Source organism: Ceratotherium simum, chromosome 8 (assembly GCF_057802395.1).
Source record: "Ceratotherium simum simum isolate JZ-2026a chromosome 8, ASM5780239v1, whole genome shotgun sequence".
Classification (NCBI taxonomy): domain Eukaryota; kingdom Metazoa; phylum Chordata; class Mammalia; order Perissodactyla; family Rhinocerotidae; genus Ceratotherium; species Ceratotherium simum.
The window spans coordinates 49,385,778-49,413,293 of NC_141907.1; the positions used below are offsets into that span (position 1 = coordinate 49,385,778).

Sequence of the window (27,516 nt, forward strand, 5' to 3'; positions counted from 1 at the left end):
TCTTTGTCTTGTTCCTGGTCTTCTAGTTTCTCACTATTATGTGTGACGTTAGTTGTAGGTTCTTTGGTAGATGTTCTTTATCAAATTGAGGAAGTTCCCATCTATTTCTTCTGGAACATCCAGGGGAGAATATATTTTCTTGCTTTTTCCAGCTTCTAAGGCCTTCTGCATTCCTTGGCCTTCCTCTATCTTTAAAGCATATCACTCCAACCTCTACTTCTATTGTTGCATCTCCTTTTTCTGAATTTGACGCTCTTGCCTCACTCTTAATATGGTCCCTTGTGATTACATTGGACCCTCCTCCAGATAATCCAGGTTTATCTCCGCATCTCAAGATCCTTAACTTAATCACACCTGCAAAGTTCCTTTTGTCTCATAAGGTAACATATTACAGCTTCTGGGGATTAGGACCTAAACATCTTTGGGAGGCCTTTATTCTGTCCACCGAGTAACCTTCCTTGCTTCCATTTTGGCTGTTTAAACATTCTAAATTACTTTAAATTCAGCTGAAATATCACTTCCATGGTGAAATTCCCTGAACCATTTAATGGGATTTGTTTTTTCCTTCCTGTATACAATGTATACTTTTTTCCCCAGACTTGTGTGTGTGTGTGTGTGTGTGAGGAAGATTACCACTGAGTTAACATCTGTTGCCAATTCTCCTCTTTTTACTGAGGAAGACTGGCCCTGGGCTAACATCCGTGCCCATCTTCCTCTACTTTATGTGGGACACCACCACAGCATGGCTTGACAAGCAGTGCGTGGGTCCATGCCCAGGATCCAAACCCGTGAACCCTGGGCCACAGCCGAAGTGGAGTGTGGGAACCTAAATGCTACACCACCTGTCAGGGCTCCTGGGAATTATTACTTATATTAGTTTAGACTCACTAAAAAGTCCCTTAACTCTTCTTGTGTTTAGTATTACTTCCTTTTAATCATCTTTCCTCTTTAATTGCCATAAGATCTTGAAAATACTTTTTCAATCAACAAATGTTTATTGTGCCCTTATTATATGTCAAGTCCTACGATAGGCACTAGGAAAAATGTAGTAAGCAAAAGAGACAACTTTCTTGTCTTAATAGAGCCTACATGTCACAAAACTATTTAATTATCATATGAGGTAGGTTTAATGGAGATAAGATGATATGAACTGATATAGTGGAACTGAGCTGCACTCGTGGAGGCAGGAGTGTTGGTAGTGATGATGCGTGAAGGTTAGGGGAGGCTTAGACTGTTGGAAGGATATTAAAGTGATACTTGAGGTTCGAGAGATGTTCCAAGCAGAGAGAACAGCATATACAGAGGCTTTGGGGAAGGAAAAACGTTCAAGGAACTAAAAGATCAGAGTGATTGAGTATGGAGAAATGAAAGAAGGCATGGAATGGGGCTTTAGATGTAGGCGGGGGCTAGATCTCAAAGGGCTTTTTAAGCCATGTTACTAGTTCTTAGCAGTATCTGTGGGTTTTAAGCAGTGAAGTACCATTATCATATCCAGGTTTTAAATGGGGTCAGTATAATTACATTCCTCTTCTAAAAATATTCTATAGTTCCTTATACTCTGATTATATTCTGCAAAAGTTTTTCATAATACCTTCTATATATCCCCACTGGTTAGGATTTTTTCAAGATTTCCTGCTGGGAGTCTTTTTATTTTAAGAAATCAATTTTTCAAATTTTCCTTGAAGAAAAATTTATTGAGCATAGAATTTTAAATTGAGGGGGAGGGGAAGTCAGATGCTTTGCTTGCTGTGCAAACCTCTGTTACACCACTTGTTGCTTTGTGTTGAGCTTATCAGTTTACCAACTTTCTCAAATAGCCTGCAAAGAGCTCAGAAAAGATATTTTAGTCGTGTTTGTACACTGAATTACCAGGAACATAGTAGGTGTTCAATTCATGTGAATTAAATGGCAATATTTAATTTAATTGAAAATGTTACATGAAAAATATTTGCTTACACTTAATGCAGGGAAGTACAAAATTTCACACAGAGAAATGGAATTAAATGAAAAAGAATTTGGACATATGTTCTCTTTTTTATTGCCTTAGTAAGAGTGCATTCTTCAGTGTGTCCTTATAATATTCACCAGTTTTCCACTTTGTTGTCTTTAAAAATAGGAAGAAAAACACACTGTCCACCTGGAAAGAAAAGAAAATAATAAATACAAGATTAAATATAATTTAAAATAACATATTCAATCATTTTTACTGGGTGTCTCTATGTCCAAAAATAGTAAAAGATGTATTTTATAGTATAATGCAATTAGTCTGAAAACTCGTGGGAAAATTTATGACATCTCACATGTATTAACCACTTAACATGATTTTGTGGTTTTTGATGACTCTATTTCTATAAGAAAGCATGGTAACTTAGGTACTAGACTTCTTTTCTGACAATCTCACCAACCTCAAGTTATCTGTAGATCTTAAGGCTCCTCTTTATAGGGTCCTGCATCACAATCATGCCAGGCCAATACAGCTGTTGTTCTCTGCAGAAGGAAGCTTCCACCAAAAATTACGTGAATTAATGTTAACATGTTTGTTGCATCTAATTTGGTATATGTCTGATTTGAAAGACTACTTCTCATTTTAATAACATACATTAGATCAGGAACAAGTAAATTTAGCATATGGATGAGATTGATTTGGCAATATATTTCACAAAGAGTAAAAAATGCAAGTGTCCACAGGGCTAGTGAAGGAGGGGAACGAATGTTAAGCATATGTGTGTAAGTATGAATATATGTGCATACCTGTATATATGTTTATACATACAGACATATGTTGCACTATACATGTACATATATACACACATAAAATAATTAACATACAAATTAATAGTATGAGACCAATGAATTAAGCATAATCCACATAAACAATTATCTACCGTGCCCATAGGGGAAATATAGTCCTATTTCAGTGAGGGTAAAAAGAAAAAAAATGAGTAGTTATTATATGCTTATTTATATTATAATGAAGAGTATCTCTCTTCAATAACTTTGTCTCAAATTCATTGACTAACCAAGTTCAAGGAGAGAGGTGCCAATACGTGCTAGAAAGCCCAAAGATTATGGGGCCAAGCATAGTGCATTCGACTTTATGTAGGTTTCATAACTACTTCATATCTAAAGAGTGAATGATGATGATTCCTGTCTTGTAGCATTAGTGGTTATGAATATTAATAAGAAAAGTGTTTATATAGTGATCAGAGGATGCTATTCCTCTCAAATTTGAGATTAAGGAACACAGAGATTAAGAGTTATTTGGGAATAAATCATAATCTCCCATATCCCTCTGGTTTTAGTTTAATGCCACTTTTAATATAGGTATAAAAGGAAATCTACGTAATGTGATTTGAAATTTGCCAAAAATGTTTATCCATGCTTTGCAAAATATTATCCCAGAACAGCAGTGATCATGTGTGAACCTTTCATACATATTATTTTTTTTGGTATCAAGACCTTGTAAGCTCTAGTAAATTGATAATTCCTTACATTTGTGTCATGTATTAAAATTTATTTTACTCTTTACTCAAATCTGTGATTTAGGCATTTTAAATATAATCATTTCAAAGTTGGAGGTCTGGTCCATGTCAGACCAGGCCCATGTCAGAACTGAGATATGAACTCAATGCTTTTAACTCCAATGATCATGAGTAGTGGTCTTTTCACAGTGCCCTGGCTCACTGAAAATGATATCTGGAACAGTTTTCTCCCATGAAGAGTTTAAGGCAAATTAAATTAGCTTCTATCAACAAAGATATATCCCAAGGTAAATGGACATTGGGAGATTATGTTGGGAAATTGCATCAAGAAAATTATACATTACAAAGACAAGTTCTAGAGGGCAAGTGTGAATAGGAGTGTCGATTACTGAGAAGCAACGCTATGCTATTACCTCATATCCCAGAGCTGGGAAGGGCCTACGTGAGAAAAAGTAGTAAAAAAGGGTCGCTAAGGAACACTTAATGATACTTTGAGATCTCGTTCTATTCCAAGCTCATATTTCTCTGTTCCTTGAATTGTATTTTATAATCTAATCATTAATTCAATTATTCATTCAATCAGTAGTTACTATGTATTAGGCACTGTTCTAGATACTGGGAATGCATCTATGTACAAAAAAGATGAAGACTCCTGCTCCTATGAAGATTAAATTGTAGTTGGAGATATTAAAATACTTATAAATCTCTCATAAATGTCTTTCTTTTTCACCTACAACCTCTGTACCTTCAATGCTCTTCCCTTCCTCTTCACCTAGATAATGTCTACTAATCTGTAACATTCTGCTTATTTCTCACATCTTTCAGGAAGCCTTCCTGAATCTTATGATCTGGATGGTATTCCCATATCTTATGTGCCTCTAATATTACACTTAGCATATTTCTTTAAGGCTGTCAGTTTTGTGTTTTTATTTATTTTTTTACTTAAAGGGAGAGTCTTGGTCTTCTTTGTTTGTGTACTACTCATGCCAAACCCAATGTTTTACACACCTGCAGAGTACAGATTTGTTTAATGAAAGAATAAACTTCCTTTGCAAATATATCCAAAAGCTATCCTTGCTTTATTTTACAAAGATATATCTGCTTTGCTGATTGAATTTGGGTAAATGTTTAGCCAAGTTTTCCAATGTATTGTTCTCTATTGATCAAATGTTTAGATACCTGCCAAATTTCTACATCAACTTGAAACCATGTATACATGTTTTTCTCTGACCTTGAAGATCCTTGAAATAAACAAAGGAATATATAAAATAATTATATTAGGAGAAACATAAGAAAGCATGATATTCACAGTTAACAGAACTAGCACAAAGTAACTGTTCTTCTATACCTTTAAATTCCCTGTGTAGTAATAGTAAGATAATAGTTTGTGAATTAAATACACACACACACAGAGCTAATGACTGACATTCTTACTACCATTTCCCGAGATTTTGAGCGGCACATTAGCCCAAAGATAATAAAAAAAGAACAAATTCCAAACTCTTTAGGGAGCAAAATTACCTATGGAGCTGGAGCTGATCTGATATATCCAGCAAAATTGGGGACAGCAACTTGAATAATGATCCGGAAGACTGACAGAGTGATTGATAGACTTCTATAAACCCACAGGGTTCGCAGAGGATTTCTTCGCTCTGTGTGTGGAGTCACAGCAACCGGCATGGTTCCTTTATTCTGCTGCTGAAGCGTATTAGAATACATGATGAATTAACATGGATTTTTCATTTTTTCACTGTCAGTTTTATAAAAATAGGAAAAATATAGTATTAGACATATACATTAAACAGTCATGTTGTATTTAATAATTATCTTTCCTTGGTGATTTGTTTCCTTATTACCTATCACTCCTTCTCATCAGTTTATTAAGTTTTATTTTGTTCTGCTAAATGAGCAGACACTTAAATAGCTGCTCAGAGCATCTATTAGCCTATTCTTCACCCTTCCGTTCATAATTCTTGCTTTAAGACCAAGAATCCTTTCCTATTACTAACAACCTTTGTTCTTCAGAAGCCATGTGCAGAGCAGGCAGGTGAGCATACCTGGACTGACTGCTGCTCTGTGACTTAACAGTTGGGTGAGCTCGGCCAGGCTACTTATCTTTTCTGCAGTTGCTCACTTGTGGAATAAAGATATACCTCACAGAATCATAATGAAGATTGAAGAACACTGCAAGCAAATCAGCTAGAACTCTCTAAGCACCTAGAAGTGTTAATTCCTTCCCTGTCCACAAATACAGCTCTTTTTATGACTGTTTTCACACTGTATTTATTTTTTATTATAACAACAAGCAGAGAGAAAACAAAGCATATATGTGAACTCTCATTTTATGCATGAAGAAACATAGTTACCAGCTCAAGTTCACTTAACTAGAAAGGCCTAGAGACAGTAATCTTAGATTATAGATTTAAATTATAATCTAGGCAATCTAGCTGCTACAATTCATAGAATTTTAGATTGACAATGGGGAATAGTGGGAGAAAACTAATATATTTTGATGCCTACTACATGCCAGGTTCTGTGCCATACACTTAATTTCCATAATCCCCACCACAATCCTGAAAGATGGATGTTTATTTCAAGAGTAAATTTAGGCTCATGAAGGTTAATTAACTTGGCATTGCTCACTCAGCCAATATGTGGTGGATTTTAGATTAAAATCCAGGCAACAATGACCTCAAAATCTGTATTCTTTCTATCTTATCATGTTACCTTTTATGTATGGAGGGATTTTGGAGTAATTTATGTCAACCTTCTCCTTTTAGATGAAGTTTGGTTTAAGGAAATCAGCTTATTCAGGGCAAAGCCAAAACTTGTCTTCTCAAACTTTGTCTCCTATATGTTCATTAGATTTATTTTAACTTTTATTTGACTGATTGCTTTCTTATAGCCATATTTATATATTTCAACAATTTTTCTCTATGTTTTAAGTCCATCATTGTTTTTGAGTCTACATGTCCTAGATCACAGTTTGTATCAAGAAGGGATCACTGGGTTCTAGCCCTCAGCTGACCTCCAGTATTCAGTAGCACATAACTCAGTGTCTTCATCTCCTTCTTATATTGCCTTCTACTGTGAAGAATGCTAGTGAATGATTTTAAAGTATTCTGCCAAGTACTGTGACGAAAGTGACCATAGCTTCATATATCTAATAATAGTCTTGACAGAACCACTTAAAACTACTTCAAGTATATTACACAAATAAATATGATTATTTAAATATATATATGTAATTCATTCTTTTTATCAGAGAGTCTATATTTATCAGAGAGTCTATATTTTTTAGTTGCCCCATAAAAGCACTCCCATTTTTTTCTTCTATGTTTTTTGAATTTCCAAAAATTATCCACCTTTTCAGATCATCTACTTTTTGGCCTGACTGTCTTAGCAATCCTCTAGTTCTTCAAAATAATAGCCAAGAAGTTTTAAATATGGCCCTCTTCTCAGATATGTGAAGCACTGTTGTCATAATGGCTGACATAGATGACATCATTTTAACATCATAATAGAATGGAGAATTCTTAGTTCTGTCAATATAAAAGTGGTGCTAGAAAGTTCATTATTTATGTTAGGCCCAAACTGGATAAAACTAAGCACATAACAACACTTATTACTAATCTTAGCATGACTTGAAACAATGACATCTTTGGCAATTTCTTTATGATAGGTAATACCTTGTAGAAATGTACCTGGCCATGAGTAGAAAGCAAGTTTGCTTAGGAATGGTCTGCCATTGAGATTGGAAGCTATCAGTATTGATAACATTTTTTTCTTTCTTTCTTTTTTTTTCAACAGCTCTTTTTTTTTTTTTTTTGCAGGGGAAGTTTCACCCTAAGCTAACATCTATTGCCAATCTTCCTCCTTTTTCTTTTTTCCCCCCTAAAGCCCCAGTACATAGTTATGTACAGTTATAAATTCTTCTTTTTCTTCTACGTGAGCTGCCACCACAGCATGGCTACTGACAGACTAATAGTGTAGTTCCATACCTGGGAACCAAACCCGGGCCGCTGAAGCGGAGTGCACCAAACTTTAACCACTAGGCCATCAGGCCTGGCTTGATAATGGTTTATATGTAGCCACCCAAGACTCACGGCACCATTCCTGCTGTAAAGGCACCCCTTGAAACATTCTTACTCCTTTATCCCATTCAGTTTCAAGATACATATTTGATCCTCCCCTAAATTCCACTAGACAAAGTAAGGTATCTCACTCAATATGACTTTTTAAACTAATGGTAAAATATAAACTGAAATGCTGAGAGCTCAGTAAATGCTGCTCTTTCTTCTACCTCTTATAAATTTTAGTGCAACAAATTTTTCGGTAGCACATGTATTAATGCCCCAGCACACGGTGAGGGCAAGGAGTCAGGATTAAGCATTGTTTCTCTAGAACAGGTCTTGTTCAAGGCATGAGTTCAATACATGCTGACTGAATCAGTCTATGTAGTTATATCACTTTATTCATCCATATGTGGGTATGTAAAGATCTATATATGATTACATGTTAATGCTACTGAAAGTACTTGTATATACTCCCTTCAACATATATTTGAGCTTATTCTAAGAAATAAATTATGGATTAATTAGGATATCACTTTTATTTGCAACTATGATCTTTATTTATTTGAACTGAGGTCTATTTATGTCAAAACTTTATATTTATGTGGCTGCTTTCAGGTTTCAAATTAATTTCACAAACATTTCCCCATTTGATCTTTCTAATATATCTGCAGAAAGGAAAGGTAGGTATTAATATTCCTATTTCATAACTAAGGAGAAGAAGATTGAATTTTAGCCAATCTGTTTATCAGTGCTAAGGTGGTGAATAGTTATTTTTGCAAGAAAATTAGTCTGCCAAATATTTACGCTTAGAAAATTCATCAAAGACTTTTTTTTTTTTTTTTCGGTGAGGAAGACTGGCCCTGAGCTAACATCTGTTGTCAATCATCCTCTTTTTGCTTGAGGAAGATTATCACTGAGCTAACATCTGTGCCAATCTTCCTCTATTTTGTGTATGGGACACTGCCACAGCATGGCTTGGTGAGCGGTGTGTAGGTCTGCACCCAGGATCCGAACCTGTGAACCCTGGGCTGCCAAAGCGGAGCACACGAATTTAACCACTAAGCCACCGGGCTGGCCCCTCAAAGCATTTTTTATATGTCAACACATATATCAACACACATTTGTATGTCAACGCAGTTATTCACCATAGCATTGAGTGTGTGTCAGAGAGGTGAATTTTGGATCTTTCCAGAAGGCTCTTATCAAAAAGGATATTCAATATCATTATTGTAGAAATCAGCAATAATTTTTTTTTCTGTAATATCAGTCTCCTTTCTTCAGATTCTTTGTGCTTCTGAGATGACAGAGCATCCCTTTGGAGTAAGGATGCGGTCATTGCATATTCTGTGAAGAAGATGTAAGCTGTGGACAAATGAGAGCTGCTACTGTGCTTTATCTGGCTTCTTAGAGAGAAGCACTCTAAGGTCAAGATAAATTATTATGCTCTTGTGCTCTTTATTAATTGCTTTAAATTATGATAAGAGGTCAAAACACAGGAGTCCTTCTAATTTATTTCCTAATTATTATATGTGTGTGTGTGTGTACACATATAACGTCTCAGAGGAAAAACGCAAAAAAAAGAAAGTTGTATATATAATGAATTCAGAGACTAGAAATGAGAAAGGTGATATGATGCTTTAACAGCCAGAGTGGTATTTATTAGAGTATGGTTTGTGGCCATGTTAGAGGCAGTTTGTCAGTTTGAAGAGGAAGAATCCAAAATCCATAAAACTATTTTGTTCACAGCCTTAAACAAATCTGAAAAGTAAGATTAATTTTTATTTACATAGAAATCCCATTACTCATGCAATTAATGACAATTATGTCCTCTAAAGTTACACGTGTCCTTTGAAGGACCACATTGCTTTGTTTGTCTGCAAACATCTAGCTAATAGAATCCAGTTTGTCTCACCTAATATATTTTCATGCTACTGTTAATGTTATTAAATTTATAATTTTGTTTTTATGCTTGTGCTGCGTTATATCCCCAATTCTCAAAAATGGACTCATGACTAAAAAGAGGTTCACTGAAGCATAAAAAATAATGAAAACAGTAACATAAATAGTACAACCCAAAATAACATCATAAGCAAAGAGTGAACCGGTCTCCAGTGGTGAATATGGAATGCAAATCTGTATGTGCTGGGACACATAAATCTGCAAGTGTCATGATTTCACATATGCGGCGGGAAAAGAAAAGTGCACATAGGAAGTACGTTTATGAATATCTTAAAAAATTGAATTATATTTGACTGGAGATTCATTTACTACTATTCTCCAGTTCATTTTCTGTTATAAAGACTTGTCAAACAGGGGCATAAACGTCTGGCAGGACTCTTTCTTGTAGGATTAATGGAGATGTTCCCTGTGCTTCTTTGTGAAGTCTCCAGCTCGTACCTTGAGAAATATCCCCTCTCCTAGACCGCATGAGCAAGGGAACTCATCCACTTTAGAATCATCTACAAAAAGTCTAAGATAGTACAGAAAGGGAAGAAAAGAGGAAAGAAAGGAAAAAATGGAGAAGGGAGATGAGAGAAAGGAAGGGAAAATAGAAAGGAAAGCAGGAAAGGCAGGGCTTGAAGAAAATACCCTCATTTTAAGGCAACAGAAGCCTGCATGGATCCTGGCTAACTGCTGAGCTATTGTTTTTGTTTCCCATGGAGAGGTCCATCAACAGATAACCTACAGCCTTTTGATTTGAACACCCAGTTGCAAGGAAACTATCCTGTAACCTAGAGATGCTGCCTTAGTTTGCCCACTCCCAAATGTCTCATTATCTGTGTCTAGCCCACCAACCTGTAATCTAGGGCACTTTCTAAGGTCCCCCAACAGAAGGGAACTTAGATACCAGGTTGGCTGGTGGGGTATTGGTGGTAGTGGTGGTGAGGGTACTCTCTCATTGCAGGGGTGTGGGGGGGAGCTGGAGAGATAAGTTGGAAATTGTCATTTGATCTGGAGCATCTGTGATCATAGGATCCGTATTTTAAAGCCATTGATTCTCTTATGCTTGAGCTGGTAAACTAAGGGAGATATTTTTTATAACATTCATAAAATAATTTCCATGTAGTAAAACTGATTAATTTTGTGGCTAAAGTTCAGAAGAGACCAAAAGAAGGGGAAATATTTTAAGGCTTTACTCTTTATAGCAGAAACAGCTTAGAAAACTGTAGACAACTGCAATATTAATGACAAATATGCTCAAAGAGAAAGCAGAAGAAGCTATTGTTAAAAATCTTTTATTGAATGATATTTTAGAATGGGGCATAATATTAACTATGTATTAAAGGAAGAGGAATAATTACTATGTGGTAGGTGCCTGCAGATATTTTGCTAAACAGTTGAATGAAACCAACTGTGCAGACTATAAATAAATTCTTGGCTTATGCACAGTACATATATGAGAGAATCGTAGATGAGGACTTTTTATTCTGTTCATCGTTGAAGAACTTGCGCTACAAGATAAGATATTTTTTATTTGATTACCACTTATTTTGTGGCCTTGGTCTTTGTGGCTGTGGCCTTCCAAGGAGGGTTGGGAGGAAGGAGAGGGTCTATTCTGTGAACCAGTTTGAGCGTACTTTAATTCTGATCTACATATGGTTTCATTCACAGTGAATATTTTGTGAACATTGATATGCTTCCCAACTTTGATTTTATGTATCAAGAAATAGTAAAAATGTTAATTCAGTTCCATTGTAGCCACTAAACCCGTTGCTTAGTGAAAACGTGGGTAGTGAGTTCAAGAATCTGCTTTTCCATGTTCACGTACTCCCTCTGTGCTGGGTAAGGTGCCTACATGACTTTCGGAATTCTTGTTGGGCCGGCCCCTTGGCTTAGGGGTTAAGTGCGCGCGCTCCGCTGCTGACAGCCTGGGTTCGGATCCCGGGCGCGCACTGATGCACCACTTCTCCGGCCATGCTGAGGCTGCATCCCACATAGAGCAACTAGAAAGATGTGCAACTATGACATACAACTATCTACTGGGGCTTTGGGGGAAAAAAAAGGAGGAGGATTGGCAATGGACTTGAGTGCAGAGCCAGTTTTCCTCGACAAAAAGAGGAGGATTAGTAGGGATGTTAGCTCAGGGCTGATCTTCCTCACACAAAAAAAAAAGAAGAATGAAATTCTTGTTGATGTTAACATACTCTGTCCACAGACCAACGTTGTCCCTAAATAACATTCACATATTTCAAGTAATTTCTTCAGTAGCCTATCAATCACATGTATTGAGCATGTTCAATTACTCAAGCCTATCCTTCAGAGCTGAAACAACAAAATGTTTGATGTTGAGGATTAGATATTAGGATTTCTTAAGTTGATTGTGCAGCAAATTCTTTACCTTTGATGTTTTGATTAATTTCCTGTCAGTTGATTACATTTTTCACTTGTTGAAATACATCAGTGAGATAATATCAAGTGAACTTAAAAAATTACATTAAAACACAGTAAAAGAACATGTAAACAAGAATTATAAAATTGAATCTAACATAGAGTGGATTAGGAATTCATCCATTGATCTTCAAAGATACAGCATACATACCCATTTCTCTCATCTTTAAAATTAATTTAGAAAATAAATATTTTTAATTGAATAGTTATAAGTCCTTAGCTAATATTATTTAGCCATTATTGAGGGTAGGAGTACTCTTAATGTTCAACCTTAATGCTGATATCTTATCCACTGCCTGTCTTAGTGAAGACTCTACACTTCAGGGAGGGGAATAGTAGAGTGGATGAGCAATTGAACAATAGGGAACTCTTAGTCCAAAATCCAGCCATTATTGAAAAAGGTGACAAAATCATCTCCAGCATCAGGAGGTGCCTTAGAACCAAACCCCAAAGCCTATGAATTCATAGTGAATGCTATTTCACTCACGGCCTGCAGGGCTGGCCTGCAAAGTATTTGTTACTGGCACATGAGAAGAGAAACACAGAAATTGAAAAGAAGAGTTTGGAATCTTTTATAGCAATTTGACTATCTATTGCATACAAGCATGTGATCAGTGGACTCACTTCATTGAGCAACTTTAGATCAGTTTGGTAGAAGTTCATCTTGTGGAGTGAGTCGATGTGGGGTGAGATGCTTATGTGCAGTAGGATCACAAAGTAATGTGTGGTACTTTAAAGTTAGTTTGTAAAGAATAACTCACAAGGATATGTATATCAGAGAAAATGTGTCATTTGTTTATTTTTTTATGCCTTGTTATTTCTACATCATTTTGTTTTAATTAAGCATGGTTTTTAATTTATAGTTTAACAGCAGTCAGTCAAATAAGGAAGTGACATTTATATTATTTATTGTCATTCCTAACTTATAGGTGATGAAACATTCTTCACTGAACTACTTTTTCAAGAAAGGTAAAACTTTTCTAAATGTCGCAGAATGGTAATGTAGAAAAACCCTGAATTGCGGTAAAGATAGTCTTTACTCAAAAAGACAATTGAAATAGAGGGAAGAGGGCTATTGCAGTAGGGAGAGGGAATCCTCTGACTGTAAGATCTGCAAGAGTCTCCAACATCAGGCAGAAAGGAACTTTTTTTCATAGGGATGAGTAACAAGGCTAGAAAGAACTGAGTGTGGAGGAGGGGAATGAGTGGGTGTTGTGATCATCAGACAGTGGATCAGAAAATGTCTTTCCTTGAGGTGAGGGATTCCTGATTCTCCGTTGGGGCTGATATGAAAGAGTTGGTCCACATTCTGGTGCTGGCTTAGGTTGGGCATGGGTCAAAGTTCAGTTCAGTTCAGTGTGTTCTGAAGGGAGGGAAGAAACTTATCTAAAGTTTACTCAAATGAAGTTAGCAGGTGTTTTGTCTAGATTGGTCAGAGGGTACAGAGAGTTCAGCTAATCATGGATGAAATAAAGGGGAATTTGGAAGGTCTGTGTCTAGACTTGTCATTGATAAACAAGGCAGGGGTGTTCTTGATTCTTATCTAAATCATATGAGGAAGAGTGGTTCTTTGCAGTAACTTTTTTTACAAAACACAATAAGATGGGGGGATTTCTTAACTGTCTCTGTTTTCCAGGAGCACAGGGCTCAGGTAAAGTTTAACACTGTCAGTTCCATCATTTGCCTAAACCAAATGAATATCATTCATTGCCGAATAACTCAGAGGTGATCGTATACCAGAGTGGGACAAAGCAAGTTCTAAGAAATAGTCTCCTGAGAACTCTTGTTGGCCTTGTTTCTATAAAATCATTTAAACCATCTGTTGAGAGGTGTTGGCAAAGGTCAGTTGTGTTAGGTTCAGGCATCTTAAAAGTGGGATGTATAAAATGAAGAAGAGAGGGGCCAGCCTGGTCGCGTAGTGGTTAAGTTTGTGTGCTCTGCTTCTGTGGCCTGGGGTTCACGGATTTGGATCCTGGGTGAGGACCTACACACCGTTCATCAAGCCATGCTGTGGCAGTGTCCCACTTACAAAAAATAGAAGAAGGTTGGCACAGCTGTTAGCTCAGGGACAATCTTCCTCAAGCCAAAAGGGGAAGATTGTCAACAGATGTTAGCTCAGGGCAATCTTCCTCACCAAAAAATCTAAAAAATAAAAAAAATAAAATGAAGAAGAGAAATATTAATGTAAAAGTCTGTATTAAAGATTCAGAAGTTGAAGCCTGGAAGATATCCAGTCTGATGAATCCCAAGAGTTTGATGGATAATGATCTTTCAGTTATGCAACAATGCTCATTGAGTTTCTTGAAGCTAAGATGTCAGTGTATCTGGTGATGTTGTCTAGTTATCTCTCCTATAAGGGCACACATGACCTGAGCATTTTACCAGACTTCCTTGATAAGCCAGACAGCAGATTGTCCGAGGAGAAATATGGCCCATGCGTGTTCTACTATGGTGATGAGTCCTTCAAGGTTATCAAGTCTTCAGAATTTAGCTCATAGTGCTTCTTTATATGTTGGGAGAAAATGCCTGCTACAAGGTAACCTAGAGTCCAGATAAGGATCTGATTAGTCAGGTTTTAGTTCTTGTTGATACCAATTAGGAAGGAGGGAGAAAAATTGGAAGCATTAGCTGGGGTTATAAACAGTTATTGATGGAAATTTGAAGAATTAAAAATATTGTTAGGGTTGACAATGCATGCCAGATGAAAGGATCCAGTAAAATTTATATACAGGAAACAAAACTTGGTTTTTAAACCCATCAGTTACTTATAATTTGCAAAGTGGTGCAAAATAGCTCAAAAACAATGAACAGGTCCAGAATATCATAACCCATATGGGTGTGTTATAGTTTACCACTGAAACACAAAATTTCTCTCTATAGTCATCCCTCTTTTGATTAAAGACAATGTCAAAGGTTATTATAGATCATAAATTAAGGCTTCTTTCATTAGATTTGGCCTTTTATTATGTAGGTATAGTAAGAATGCTGATTCACTGTTATAGGCTTTTTCCAATCTGCTTTGCTGGAAATTTTCATAAGAAATCTCCAATTGGGGTTTTGAAAGCCTCTTGAGGCCAGGAAGGCAAGCCAAGAACTTACCATCAGATTTCACCTGCAGTACCTATAGATTTGCATGAACTCCCTTCTTGAGGTCCCCCAAATATCCTAAGTGTCCTGTACCTACAAGGAAATAATTTTCCTTACTCACCTATAAGGCTGGGAGCTCTAAGCTAGGTACCTCACTAGTTTTTCTAATAGGGCTTTGTGAGTATTGGCTCCATAGAGTCAACTTTAACTTCTTAAAAGTGGCTGGTCGTATCTTATGGAAAGCACCATTCTCAAATATGACATTTCAGTCAAAGCTTTGGTTTATTACTGGCGTTTCCAATTATGTTCTATTAATAAAGGAAGACAGATTCTTACTGAACCTAAGCAAAAATTATATTGCCATGAAATAAGAATATTAACCAATAAAAGTTTCCAAAATCTGGAGGGATCCAGTAGAGAGAGAAGGATAAATGTTTCATTTCTGTTTACAAAAGCATAGTCTCTTAAATTGTTAGGAGTTATAGAGAGCAAAAGAGAAAAGAAAAAGAGGTTCCTTATATCCAGAAAATAGGATATTAAAGTATAAGCAATATTCCAAGCAAAACTCATAACCATCCTTCATTAGTTCATTCAGTCCTATGTAATTAATTCTTGTTCTGATCGATTTGGGGTTAGCAGTCTCAAGAATGCATTTGCTTCTACAGTAGAGTTCTGGAAATCCTGACTCAGTACAATGGTATGATTTCAAAGTTATCCAAGCAATGCTCCCTGAAGCCTATGCCCAAGAATACCTGGCATGGTCATTTTCTAAGCATCTCTGAGACAGTCCTTTTTTGAAGACAAAGCATTCTGGTCTGAGCTGATTTGCAAGTGTTTTCAGGAAAGCATGAGAATAAAACAAAAAATGTGTAGATGACACAAGACTTAAAATAGTCATAATTAACTTACTATTAATAATTTTCAAAAATGAAAGATCTGATGAAAGTTCACTATAAAAATATTGCAGCTGACAAGGAAATTTGCTTGTTTTGTGGCATGTGAAACAAAATGAAGTCAATCGAAAATCAAAGTGAAAATAAAAGATTTTATAAGTATAAATAAGATGTAACATGGTCATAAATAACCTTAGCACACAAGTGAGAAAATCTTGTTTTCTTAAGTAATTAAGGTCACAATAAAGTAAAAATAAAGCACAAGGAACTGTTCTGATATGACAGAAAAGTTTTTCCTTCTAGGCAGATTATTCAGAAGGTAAAAATACACCTTTTATAACCTCTTACGAAGAGCAGACAGATAACTCAAGAAAATTTGTCATTCTAACAGAATGAAAAACAGATTCTAGTTTTGCATTAATACACTATTTTATATAAAAGTCCTTTTCAAAAAATTCTTATAAATAAACCCATCAATCCTTGATAGCTTGAGCACAATAAATAAAATTGCCTTTCTGTGGGATTTCTACAGCTTTTTATACCCATTCAGGTTTTGTCCTACGCTTTCCTATTTGTCATATGGAACAACTAATCATTTTACTTTGGGACAAAACTACTCCCTTTTCTCTTAACAAACACACTTCCTGCATACTTCAAGTAGAAAATTGTTCTTCTCTGTCACTATTTCTTTTAGTAGCATCTCATTAACATATATTAATTATAAATTAATTTCTATTTCCCAGAGAAAACTATAAAGTGGATAATTGTGAACTGTCTGTCATAGACCAGCATTTTGTAGTAGAGCTTAGGAATATACATCTCCCAAATTTTTATAAGCGTATATATCCTCATAATATAACTTGTCAATGTGACCAAAAATGAACATATTCATTAACAGATGCAAATACATAAAGCCTTATACTAGGCTTAGTAATTTATATTTCAGCATTTTATCTTAGTTAGAAATGATTCAGGTAGTTAAAGAATAGTCATTAATTAACCTAATTTAATATAAGTCCAAGATTTTAAGTTACCAAAAGATCTTGGAGATTATACCCTGACACTGACATACCATAAAACATAATTACTGTTGAAATAAAGTTTGTCAAAATAATGGTTCAGTTTGATTAATCATAAACTTATATTTTTCATGATCTTAAACATCTAGCAGATGTAACATAAGCTTATTTTGTTAGTAAGCATGTGTAATTTTAGGAAGAACATATCCAAATAAAAAAATATGTGATTGTATTAGCCTTAAGTTCTGGGACTTTTAGGAATATTCAATTTATATTTGTATAAGCATTTGTTTATCTCTAAGCCAATCAGAATAGAGCTCCTTTGAGAAATTTTGTGATTTAATTTGGTAATACCATCCAGAAGTAGGAAGATATTATACATACATAACTTATATACACACATACTATATTAGTCTGCTCAGGCTGGCGGAACAAAATACTCTTTGTGGCTCTTTGTGGTGGTCCTGCCCACACAGCTCTCTGTAGAGGCCTTGCCCCCTTGGCTCTTTACATGGGCAACCTGGCCTGCTGAAACCAAAGATGTGGTTCCACCCTTTGAAATTGAGGAATCAGCCTTGCCCTCTGGGTCTGTGAAGGGAGTGGCAGACCTGATAATTTTTGAATTGCCTTGGAAGTCATTCTTCCCTCTTTTGGGTAGATAACTCATGCATTATTCACAACTGGATAACTTTATGGTCCTGTCCTTTAGAATCCCAAGTCCAACAGCCTTCCTTCTAACTCTCCTGTTTTCTGTGTCCCCTTTAGTTCCAGCTGACTGTTTCTGCTGGTATAATCCCATTTCTATTCCTGGCTGCTGCTGAGATGGCTGATTAAATTCATGAGTTGTACCCACGATCTGTTTATCAAATGGTTGCTAAGCCACATACTTATTGTTCTCTTCAGAAGCTTCCTTTGTTTTTGCAATTTGAGTATGCTGAGAATTTTCCCAATCTTCAAGTTTTGGTTCCTTTTTGCTTAGCAATTCCTTAAATTTATATCTCCTTTTGCATTTTACCATAAGGAGAAACCAAGCCTCTCCAATACTTTTCTTAGAAATCTCCTCAGCTAAATATCCAAATTCATCACTTGCAACTTCTACCGTCCACAAAACACTAGAAAACAATTCAGTGAAGTTCTTTGCAACTTTATAACAACGATCACCTTTCCTCCAGTTTTCATTAACCTGTTCCTCATTTCTGTCTGAGACCTCACCAAAATCACCTTTAATGCCCATATTTCCATCAAGTCTCTTCAAGACAATCTAGGGTATTTCTATCATGCACCTCAAAACTCTTCTGGCCTTTACCCATCACTCAGTTCTGAAACCACTTTGGCATTTTTAGGTATTCGTTATGACAGTATCCTACTTCACTATATCAAAACCTGTATATTAGTCTATTGAACTGGCATAACAAAATACCACAGACTAAGTGGCTTAAACAGCAAAAATTTATTTTCTCACAGTTCGGGATGCTGTAAGTCCAATATCTAGTGCAGGCATGGCAGGGTTCTGGTGAGAGCTCTCTTGCTGGCTTGTAGAGGGCTGCCTCTCACATGTTCTAGTGTCTCTTTCTCTTTTTATAAGGACACCAGCCCTATCAGATTAAGGTTCCACACTATTGACCTCATTTAACCATATTACTTCCGTAAAGGCCCTATCTCCAAAGACAGTCACATTGGGGATTAGAGCTTCAATCTATAAATTTTGGGGGAACACAATTCAGTTCATAGTACAAAAGTTAAAAATGAACATTCTGAGACTGACTGAAATCACTTTAAATTTCATCTTCCATTCAATTTAACAAACCTCTCTGAGAGAGGCTTTTCTACCCATGTTATTAAAACAAAATATAAACACCACGTAGATATACATTATCCCATCCATACGTGACCACTGTCATGAATCACCCAGATTAGATAAACTAACAAGCAAGAAGCAAGCTCATTTGTCACACTAAATACTTTAAGTATTGATATGCATGGTATTCATCAAAGTGTTTGTGAAGAGATTTGACATGGAAAACAGCCATTTCACGCATAACATTTTGTTAATGTACAGTTTGAAACGACAGAAAGGTAGGAGTATAATGGTGATTCTTTACATTACCACTTTTAAACAGTCAATGAACAACATGTATAGTTTTGGTCATTCTTCTTCCATATGTCTGTGAAATTTGGTCTTTTCTTTCATATGTATATTTTCATTTTATTTTTTTCTAGTAATCTATTGTTATATTTTATAAAGCTCTCTATGACAGATTATCAATTAAAAATGATAAAACTAGTTCTTCATTAAATATAGCTTGAAAAGCACTATTCTAGAGCATTCTCTGATATTCTGTCCTAATTCTGGGCTCTTCCCTTTTACTCTCACTCCCATCGACTTCTATGAATTAAAAGCTAATGTCTAATGTTGCAACCCAGGCCACTTCAGCCTCCCTCAGTGAGCTAAAAATCACCCCCAACTTAAATTCATCTCTGATAACTTCACATTCTCCTCTTCATATTTAGATATGACTTGGCTCTACCCAGTTATTTTCTATCAGAGACCAGCTTCAAAAAGTAGGCACAAATCTGCAAGTTTGAAAATGGCAAGGAACACAGGTTTCATAAAATATACCCAAAATTGTTTAATTTTGCCATTTGAAAACATTTTCAAGACTTCAAAATGTAGAAGTCGTAGTTGTCAAAAAATATCCACTCTCAATTATATGCCAGGCATATATATGTATTTCAATGCATTCATAAAGAAAACAAGAAAGAAAAGTAAATATTAAACAAATTATTACAAATAAATAATTTTGATTCTGCAAAGACTTAGCAGATGTTTCTGATTATAAAAATACTTTCAGGTTATGTATTATAGTCTATAATAAGGGGCTATGATAGGATGAATAATGGCACCCCAAAGATGTCCACATCCTAATTCCCAGAACCTATGAATGTTATCTTATATGGCAAGGTGGACTTTGGAGATGTAATTAAGTTAAGAATCTTGAGATGGCGAGATCAATCTGTTAGATCTGATGTAATCACAAGGTCCCTTATAAGAGGAGGATATCAGAATTGCTAAGTGGAAGATGTGACAAAGGAAGCAAGAGTTTGAAATGAAGGGCGAAAGGAGTCATGAGCCAAGGAATGCAGGTGGCTTCTAGAACCTGGAAAAAGCAAGGAAATACAGCCTCCAGCAGGAACTAGCCCTGCTGACACCTTGATTTTAGCCCATTGAAAATGATTTTGGACTTCTGACCTCCAGAACTGTGTTGTTTTAAGCCACGTAGTGTATGATAAATAGGAAATGAACAAAAGGGCCTAATGTTTGTAGGTGAGAGGCAGAGAAAGCTTTCCATAGGAAACGATATTTAATCTGAGGCATAAAGAAAAAGCAAAAATTAGGCAGGTAAAGAGGAGCAGAGGATTGGGACTCAAGATGGCGGCGTAGGCAGACTCTGAACTCACCTCCTCCCGTGGACACAGCCAATTTACAACTACTCGTGGAAAAATTACCCCTGAGACAGAACTGAAAACTGGATAAGAGGAACTCCTGCAACAACGGACAATCCTAACTGGGGTAGAAGAGGCAGAGACTCCCCTCTGGAGAGGAAAAACGCCGCCTTCACAAGCCGCCAGCTTCACGGCCGCCGGGAGCAGCTCACAGGTACGCAGCCTCCCTGGAGGCGCGGGGCCCTGAGCCGGGAGCGCCCCCGCTGTGGGCATTTGGTGGACCCAGCACAATTGAGACCAGCGGCATAATATCTGACTTTGCCTGCTACTAAAGCATTGGGTAGCACCCCCAGAAAACCCGGTTCACAAAGAAACTAAAACTGGCTCTTAAAGGGCCCGCGCACAAACTCACCCGTTCCAGAAAGCATCCTGAAATCACCAGAAAGAAAGGTGCACAGTGCTTCGGTGACAAGAGACTCACCTAATAGGCCCTGAGTGCATCTCGGTGAGGGGTGAGACCTCTCCAGGGACTGGGACATGGGCGGCGGCCATTGTTGTGGCCTGGTGTGAGCGTGCTGACACAGACGCCATTGGAGTTCTCCCTGAGACCTGCTAGCCCAGGGTCTGCTCCACCCGCTAGAGCACCAATTTAATCCAGCTCAGCCAGGGCAGGCAGCCCACCCTAGAGACTAGCCCCACCCAACAACAAGCCCTCAGGCAACGTGTGGGCCTGCATAGATTGGTGACTGGATTCTCTGCAACCTGGCAACTGAGCTGACTTGAGCGGGGCAGGGTGTGCACAAGGAGCGGGTGGAGAGTGTGGGGCAGTGGCAGAGTGTGTGGGGCTCCCACCGTGGAGAGACTGGGTCCACTTGGGGAGGTCGGGGCGCTCACACGGGGCAGGACTGTGTTGACTGTGTGTGTGGACCTGTGGGCGGCAGGGCTTCTCAGCCGCAGAAGACTTGTACTTCTCAAAGACCCACATAGGAGGTTTGCCCCACCTTCCAAAGCCTGAAAAAATTGGGTGCTCCTGTACCTGAGGCCAGCCCCACCCAGCTGCAATCCTCAGAGAGCTGACAAGAGACCTAATAGGCTAGAGGCTTACAGCAATTGTAAGGCCCTGAGCCTAACAACCTGCCACACTGGGGGCCTACTCACTTAAAAGAAATACTGCAACACAAATGTGGTATTAGAACTTGCAGCCAACTGTGCTGGGGCTCCCCACAGCTGATAAAGAGACTGAAGGGCCCACAACAACTACAAGCAGCTGAGCATTACAACAGCTGGCCAGGAGCATAACTCAGCCTCCCTGGGCGCCTACAGGGAGAGCAAACAGGCCACAGCAGAAGGATACACGTAGCCCACATAGGGGTCACCCATGGAACATTGAGAACTGAGGGAAGCACACTGGAAGCCTCCTAAGCCATCACTTACATAAGGTCACCTATCCAAGAGCAGGAGACGTAGCTGACCTACCTAATACGTAGACACAAGCACAGGGAAAGAGGCAAAATGAAGAGGCAAAAGAATACATTCCAAGTAAGGGAACAGGACAAAACCCCAGAAAAGGAACTTAGTGAAACAGAAATGAGCAACCTACCCGACAGAGAGTTCAAACTAAGAGTGTTAAGGATTCTCACTGATCTGGGGAGAAGAATAGATGGACTCAGTGAGAATGTCAACAAAGAAATGGAAGATATAAAAAAGAACCAATCAGAAATGAAGAATACAATACTGGAAATGAAAAACTCATTAGAGGGACTCAAAAGCAGAGTAGAGGATACAGAAGAACGGATCTGTGAGCTGGAAGAAAGACTAGAAGAAATTACCCAAGGTGAACAGGTAAAAGAGAAAAGAATTAAAAAGAGTGAGGACAGTCTAAGGGACCTCTGGGACAACATCAAGCGCACTAACATCCGTGTTATAGGTGTCCCGGAAGGAGAAGAGCGAGACAAGGGGGCAGAGAATCTATTTCAAGAAATGATAGATGAAAACTTCCCTAACCTAAGGAAGGAAACAGACATCCAGGTACAGGAGGCACAGAGAGCCCCAAACAAGATAAACCCAAAGAGGCCCACACCAAGACACATCATAATCAAAATGTACAGAATTAAAGATAAAGAGAGAATCCTAAAAGCCGCAAGAGAATGTCAAGTTACATACAAAGGAAACCCCATAAGGCTATCAGCTGACTTCTCAGCAGAAACCTTACTGGCTAGAAGAGAATGGCATGATATATTTAAAGTGCTAAAAGGAAAAAACTTACAGCCAAGAATACTCTACCCAGCAAGGGTATCGTTCAAAATGGAAGGAGAGATCAAAATTTTCCCAGATAAGCAAAAATTAAAGGAGTTTGTCACCAAGAAACCAGCGTTACAAGAAATGTTAAAGGGACTGATTTAAGGGGAAAAGAGAAGACCACAAATAGGAAAAATTATCTATTTCCACGATTAGAACGTAATGGATACAAATGCACAAAAAAGAGGTTGGATATGATATCAAAAACATAAAAGGAGGGAGGAGGGTAGTTAAAGAGTACAGCTTTCAGACAGAGGTCAAACTAAAGTGACCATCAATTCTGTATAGAAGAAGTAAGGAACAGAGAAGGACTACTAAAACACTGAGGGAAAAAAAAAAGTTAAAAAATGGCAGTAAGTACATACTTATCAATAGCTACTTTAAACGTCAATGGACTAAATGCTCCAATTAAAAGGCATAGGGTGGCTGACTGGATAAAAAAACAAGACCCATATATATGCTGCGTACAAGAGACACACTTCAGACCTAAAGACACTCACAAACTGAAAGTGAAGGGATGGAAAAGATACTCCACGCAAAAGGCAATGAAAAGAAAGCTGGGGTAGCAGTACTCATATCAGACAAAATAGGCTTTAAAACAAAAACTGTAAAACGAGACAAAGAAGGGCATTACATAATGATCAAGGGAACAATCCAACAAGAGGATATAACACTTGGAAATATCTACGCACCCAATGTAGGTGCACCTAAATATATAAAGCAATTATTAACAGACATAAAAACAGAAATAGACAGTAACACAATAATAGTAGGGGACTTTAACACTCCACTTACACCAACGGATAGATCATCCAAACAGAAGATCAATAAGGAAACATTGGCCTTAAACGACACACTAGAACAGATGGACCTAGTAGATAAATACAGAGCATTCCATCCAAAAACCGAGGAATACACGTTCTTTTCAAATGCACATGGAACGTTCTCCAGGATTGATCACATATTAGGCCACAAAACAAGTCTCCATAAATTTAAGAAGATTGAAATAATACCAAGCATCTTTTCTGACCACAAAGGTATGAAACTAGAAATCAACTATAGGAAGAAAATCAGAAAAGCCACAAATACGTGGAGATTAAACAAAATGCTACTGAACAACGACTGGGTTAATGAAGAAATCAAAGAAGAAATCAAAAAATACCTGGAGACAAACGAAAATGAAAATACGACATGCCAGAATTTATGGGATACAGCAAAAGCGGTTCTAAGAGGGAAGTTTATAGCAATACAGGCCTATCTCAACAAACAAGAAAAATCTCAAATAAACAATCTAACAATGCACCTAAAGGAACTGGAAAAAGAAGAACAAACAAAGCCCAAAATCAGTAGAAGAAGGGAAATAATAAAAATCAGAGCAGAAATAAATGAAATAGAGACCAAAAAATAGAAAAATTAATAAAACCAAGAGCTGGTTCTTTGAAAAGATCAACAAAATAGACAAACCTTTAGCTAGACTCACCAAGAAAAAAAGAGAGAAGGCACAAATAAGTAAAATCAGAAATGAAAGAGGAGAGGTTACAACAGACACCTCAGAAATACAAAAGATTATAAGAGAATACTATGAAAAACTATATGCCAACCAATTCGACAATCTGGAAGAAATGGATAAATTCTTAGAATCATACAACCTTCCAAAACTGGATCAAGAAGAAGTAGAGAATTTGAATAGACCAATCACCAGTAAGGAGATCGAAACAGTAATCAAAAACCTCCCCAAAAATAAAAGTCCAGGACCAGACGGCTTCCCTGGTGAATTCTACCAAACATTCAAAGAAGACTTAATACCTATCCTTCTCAAACTCTTCCAAAAATTGAGGAGGGGGAAGCTCCTAACTCATTCTACGAAGCTGACATTACCCTGATACCAAAACCAGACAAGGACAACACAAAAAAGAAAATTACAGGCCAATATCACTGATGAACATCGATGCGAAAATCCTCAACAAAATACTAGCAAATCGCATACAACAATACGTTAAAAGATTATACACCATGATCAAGTGGGATTTATTCCAGGGATGCAGGGATGGTTTAACATTCGCAAATCAATCAACGTAATACACCACATTAATAAAATGAAGAACAAAAATCACATGATCATCTCAATAGATGCAGAGAAAGCATTTGACAAGATCCAGCATCCATTTATGATAAAAACTCTGAATAAAATGGGTATAGAAGGAAAGTACCTCAACATAATAAAGACCATATATGAGAAACCCACAGCTAATATCATCCTCAATGGTGAAAAACTGAAAGCTATCCCTCTAAGAACAGGAACCAGACAAGGATGCCCACTGTCACCACTCCTATTTAACATAGTATTGGAAGTCCTAGCCAGAGCAATCAGGCAAGAGAAAGAAATAAAAGGGATCCAAATTGGAAAGGAAGAAGTGAAACTGTCACTATTTGCAGATGACATGATTTTATATATAGAAAACCCTAAAGAATCCACCAGAAAACTTTTAGAAGTAATAAACGAATATGGTAAAGTTGCAGGATACAAAATCAACATACAAAAATCAGTTGCATTTCTGTACACTAACAACGAAGTAGCAGAAAGAGAAATTAAGAATACCATCCCATTTACAATTGCAACAAAAAGAATAAAATACCTAGGAATAAACTTAAGCAAAGAGGTGAAAGATCTGTACACCGAAAACTATAAAACATTTCTGAAAGAAATTGAAGAAGACACAAAGAAATGGAAAGATATTCCGTGCTCTTGGATTGGAAGAATTAACATAGTTAAGATGTCCATACTTCCTAAAGCCATCTATAGATTCAATGCAATCCCTATCAAAGTTCCAACAACATTTTTCACAGAAATAGAACAAAGAATCCTAAAATTTATATGGAACAACAAAAGACCCCAAATAGCTAAAGGAATCCTGATAAAAAAGCACAAAGCTGGAGGTATCACACTCCCTGATTTCAAAATATACTACAAAGCTATAGAAACCAAAACAGCATGGTACTGGCACAAAAACAGACACACAGATCAATGGAATAGAATCGAAAGCCCAGAAATAAACCCACACATCTATGGACAGCTAATCTTTGACAAAGGAGCCAAGAACATACAATGGAGAAAAGAAAGTCTCTTCAACAAATGGTGTTGGGAAAACTGGATAGCCATATGCAAAAAAATGAAAGTAGACCCTTACCTTACACCATACACAAAAATTAACTCGAAATGGATTAAAGACTTGAATGTAAGACCTGAAACTGTGAAAGTTCTAGAAGAAAACATAGGCAGTACGCTCTTCGACATCAGTCTTAGCAACATCTTTTCAAACACCACATCTGACCGGGCAAGAGAAACAATAGAAAAATAACCAAATGGGACTACATCAAACTAAAAGCTTCTGCACAGCAAAGGAAACCATCAACAAAACGAAAAGACAACCTAACAATTGGGAGAAGATATTTGCAAACCATACATCTGATAAGGGCTTAATCTCCAAAATATATAAAGAACTCATGCATCTCAACAACAAAAACTACCAACCCAATTAAAAATGGGCAAAAGACCTGAACAGACATTTCTCCAAAGAAGATATACAGATGGCCAACAGACACATGAAAAGATGTTCAAAATCACTAACTATCAGGGAAATGCAAATCAAAACTACAATGAGATATCACCTCACGCCCGTCAGAATGGCTATAATTAACAAGACAGGAAACAACAAGTGTTGGAGAGGTTGTGGAGAGAAGGGAACTCTCATACACTGCTGGTGGGAGTGCAAACTGGTGCAGCCACTATGGAAAACAGTATGGAGATTCCTCAAAAAATCAACGATAGAACTACCATATGATCCAGCTATTCCACTGTTGGGTATTTATCCAAAGAACTTGAAAACACCAATTTGCAAAGGTACATGCACCCCTGTGTTCATTGCAGCCTTATTCACGATAGCCAAGACTTGGAAGCAACCTAAGTGCCCATCAAGGGACGAATGGATAAAGAAGCTGTGGTATATATACACAATGGAATACTACTCAGCCATAAGAAACGATGAAATCCAGCCATTTGTGACAACATGGATGGACATTGAGGGTATGATGCAAAGTGAAATAAGTCAGAGGGAGAAGGTCAAATACCGTATGATTTCCTTCATTAAGTAGTAGATAATAACAACAATAAACAAACACATAGGGACAGAGATTGGATTGGTGGTTACCAGAGGGGAAGGGGGGAGGGAGGAGGGTGAAAGGGATAATTCGGTACATGTGTGTGGTGAAGGGTTGTAATTAGTATTTTGGTGGTGAACATGATGTAATCTATGCAGAAATAGAAGTACAATGATGTACACCTGAAATTTTTACAATGTTATAAACCAATGTTACTGCAATAAACAAAAAATTAAAAAAAAAAAAAAAAAAAAAAAGAGGAGCAGAAATAGCAGAAATTTCCAGATAAGGGACATATAGTATATGTAAAGAATTTGAGGCAAGAAAGAGCATAATGAGTATATTAGTTACCTGTTGCTTCTGTGAGAGATTCCACACACTTAGTGACTTAAAACAGTTCTGGAGGTCAAAAGTCCAAAACTAGTCTTACTAGGCTAAAATGAAGGTGTTGACAGGGCTGTGTTTCTTCTGGAAACTCTAGAGGAAAATCCATTTCTTTGCCCTTTGCATCTTCTAAAGGTTGCTTGCATTTCTTGGCTTGTGGCTCCCTTTCAGCCAGCCATCACATCACCCCAGCCTCTCCTCTGACTTTCCTGCCTCCTTCTTTTATTTATAAGGACACTCGTGATTACATTGGGTCCACTGGGGTAATACCTTCTCATCTCAAGAT

General features: G+C 37.2%; 1 long non-coding RNA gene across 1 annotated transcript; it reads right to left on the minus strand.

The window, feature by feature from the left end:
• Window positions 1–1,699: 1,699 nt before the first annotated feature.
• On the minus strand, window positions 1,700–20,998 carry LOC106801309 (uncharacterized). Its single transcript, XR_015552924.1, has 4 exons — window positions 20,872–20,998; window positions 5,004–5,180; window positions 2,406–2,500; window positions 1,700–2,137 (listed from the first exon to the last, which is right to left on the minus strand). It is a non-coding gene; the product is annotated as an uncharacterized LOC106801309 (long non-coding RNA).
• Window positions 20,999–27,516: the final 6,518 nt, after the last annotated feature.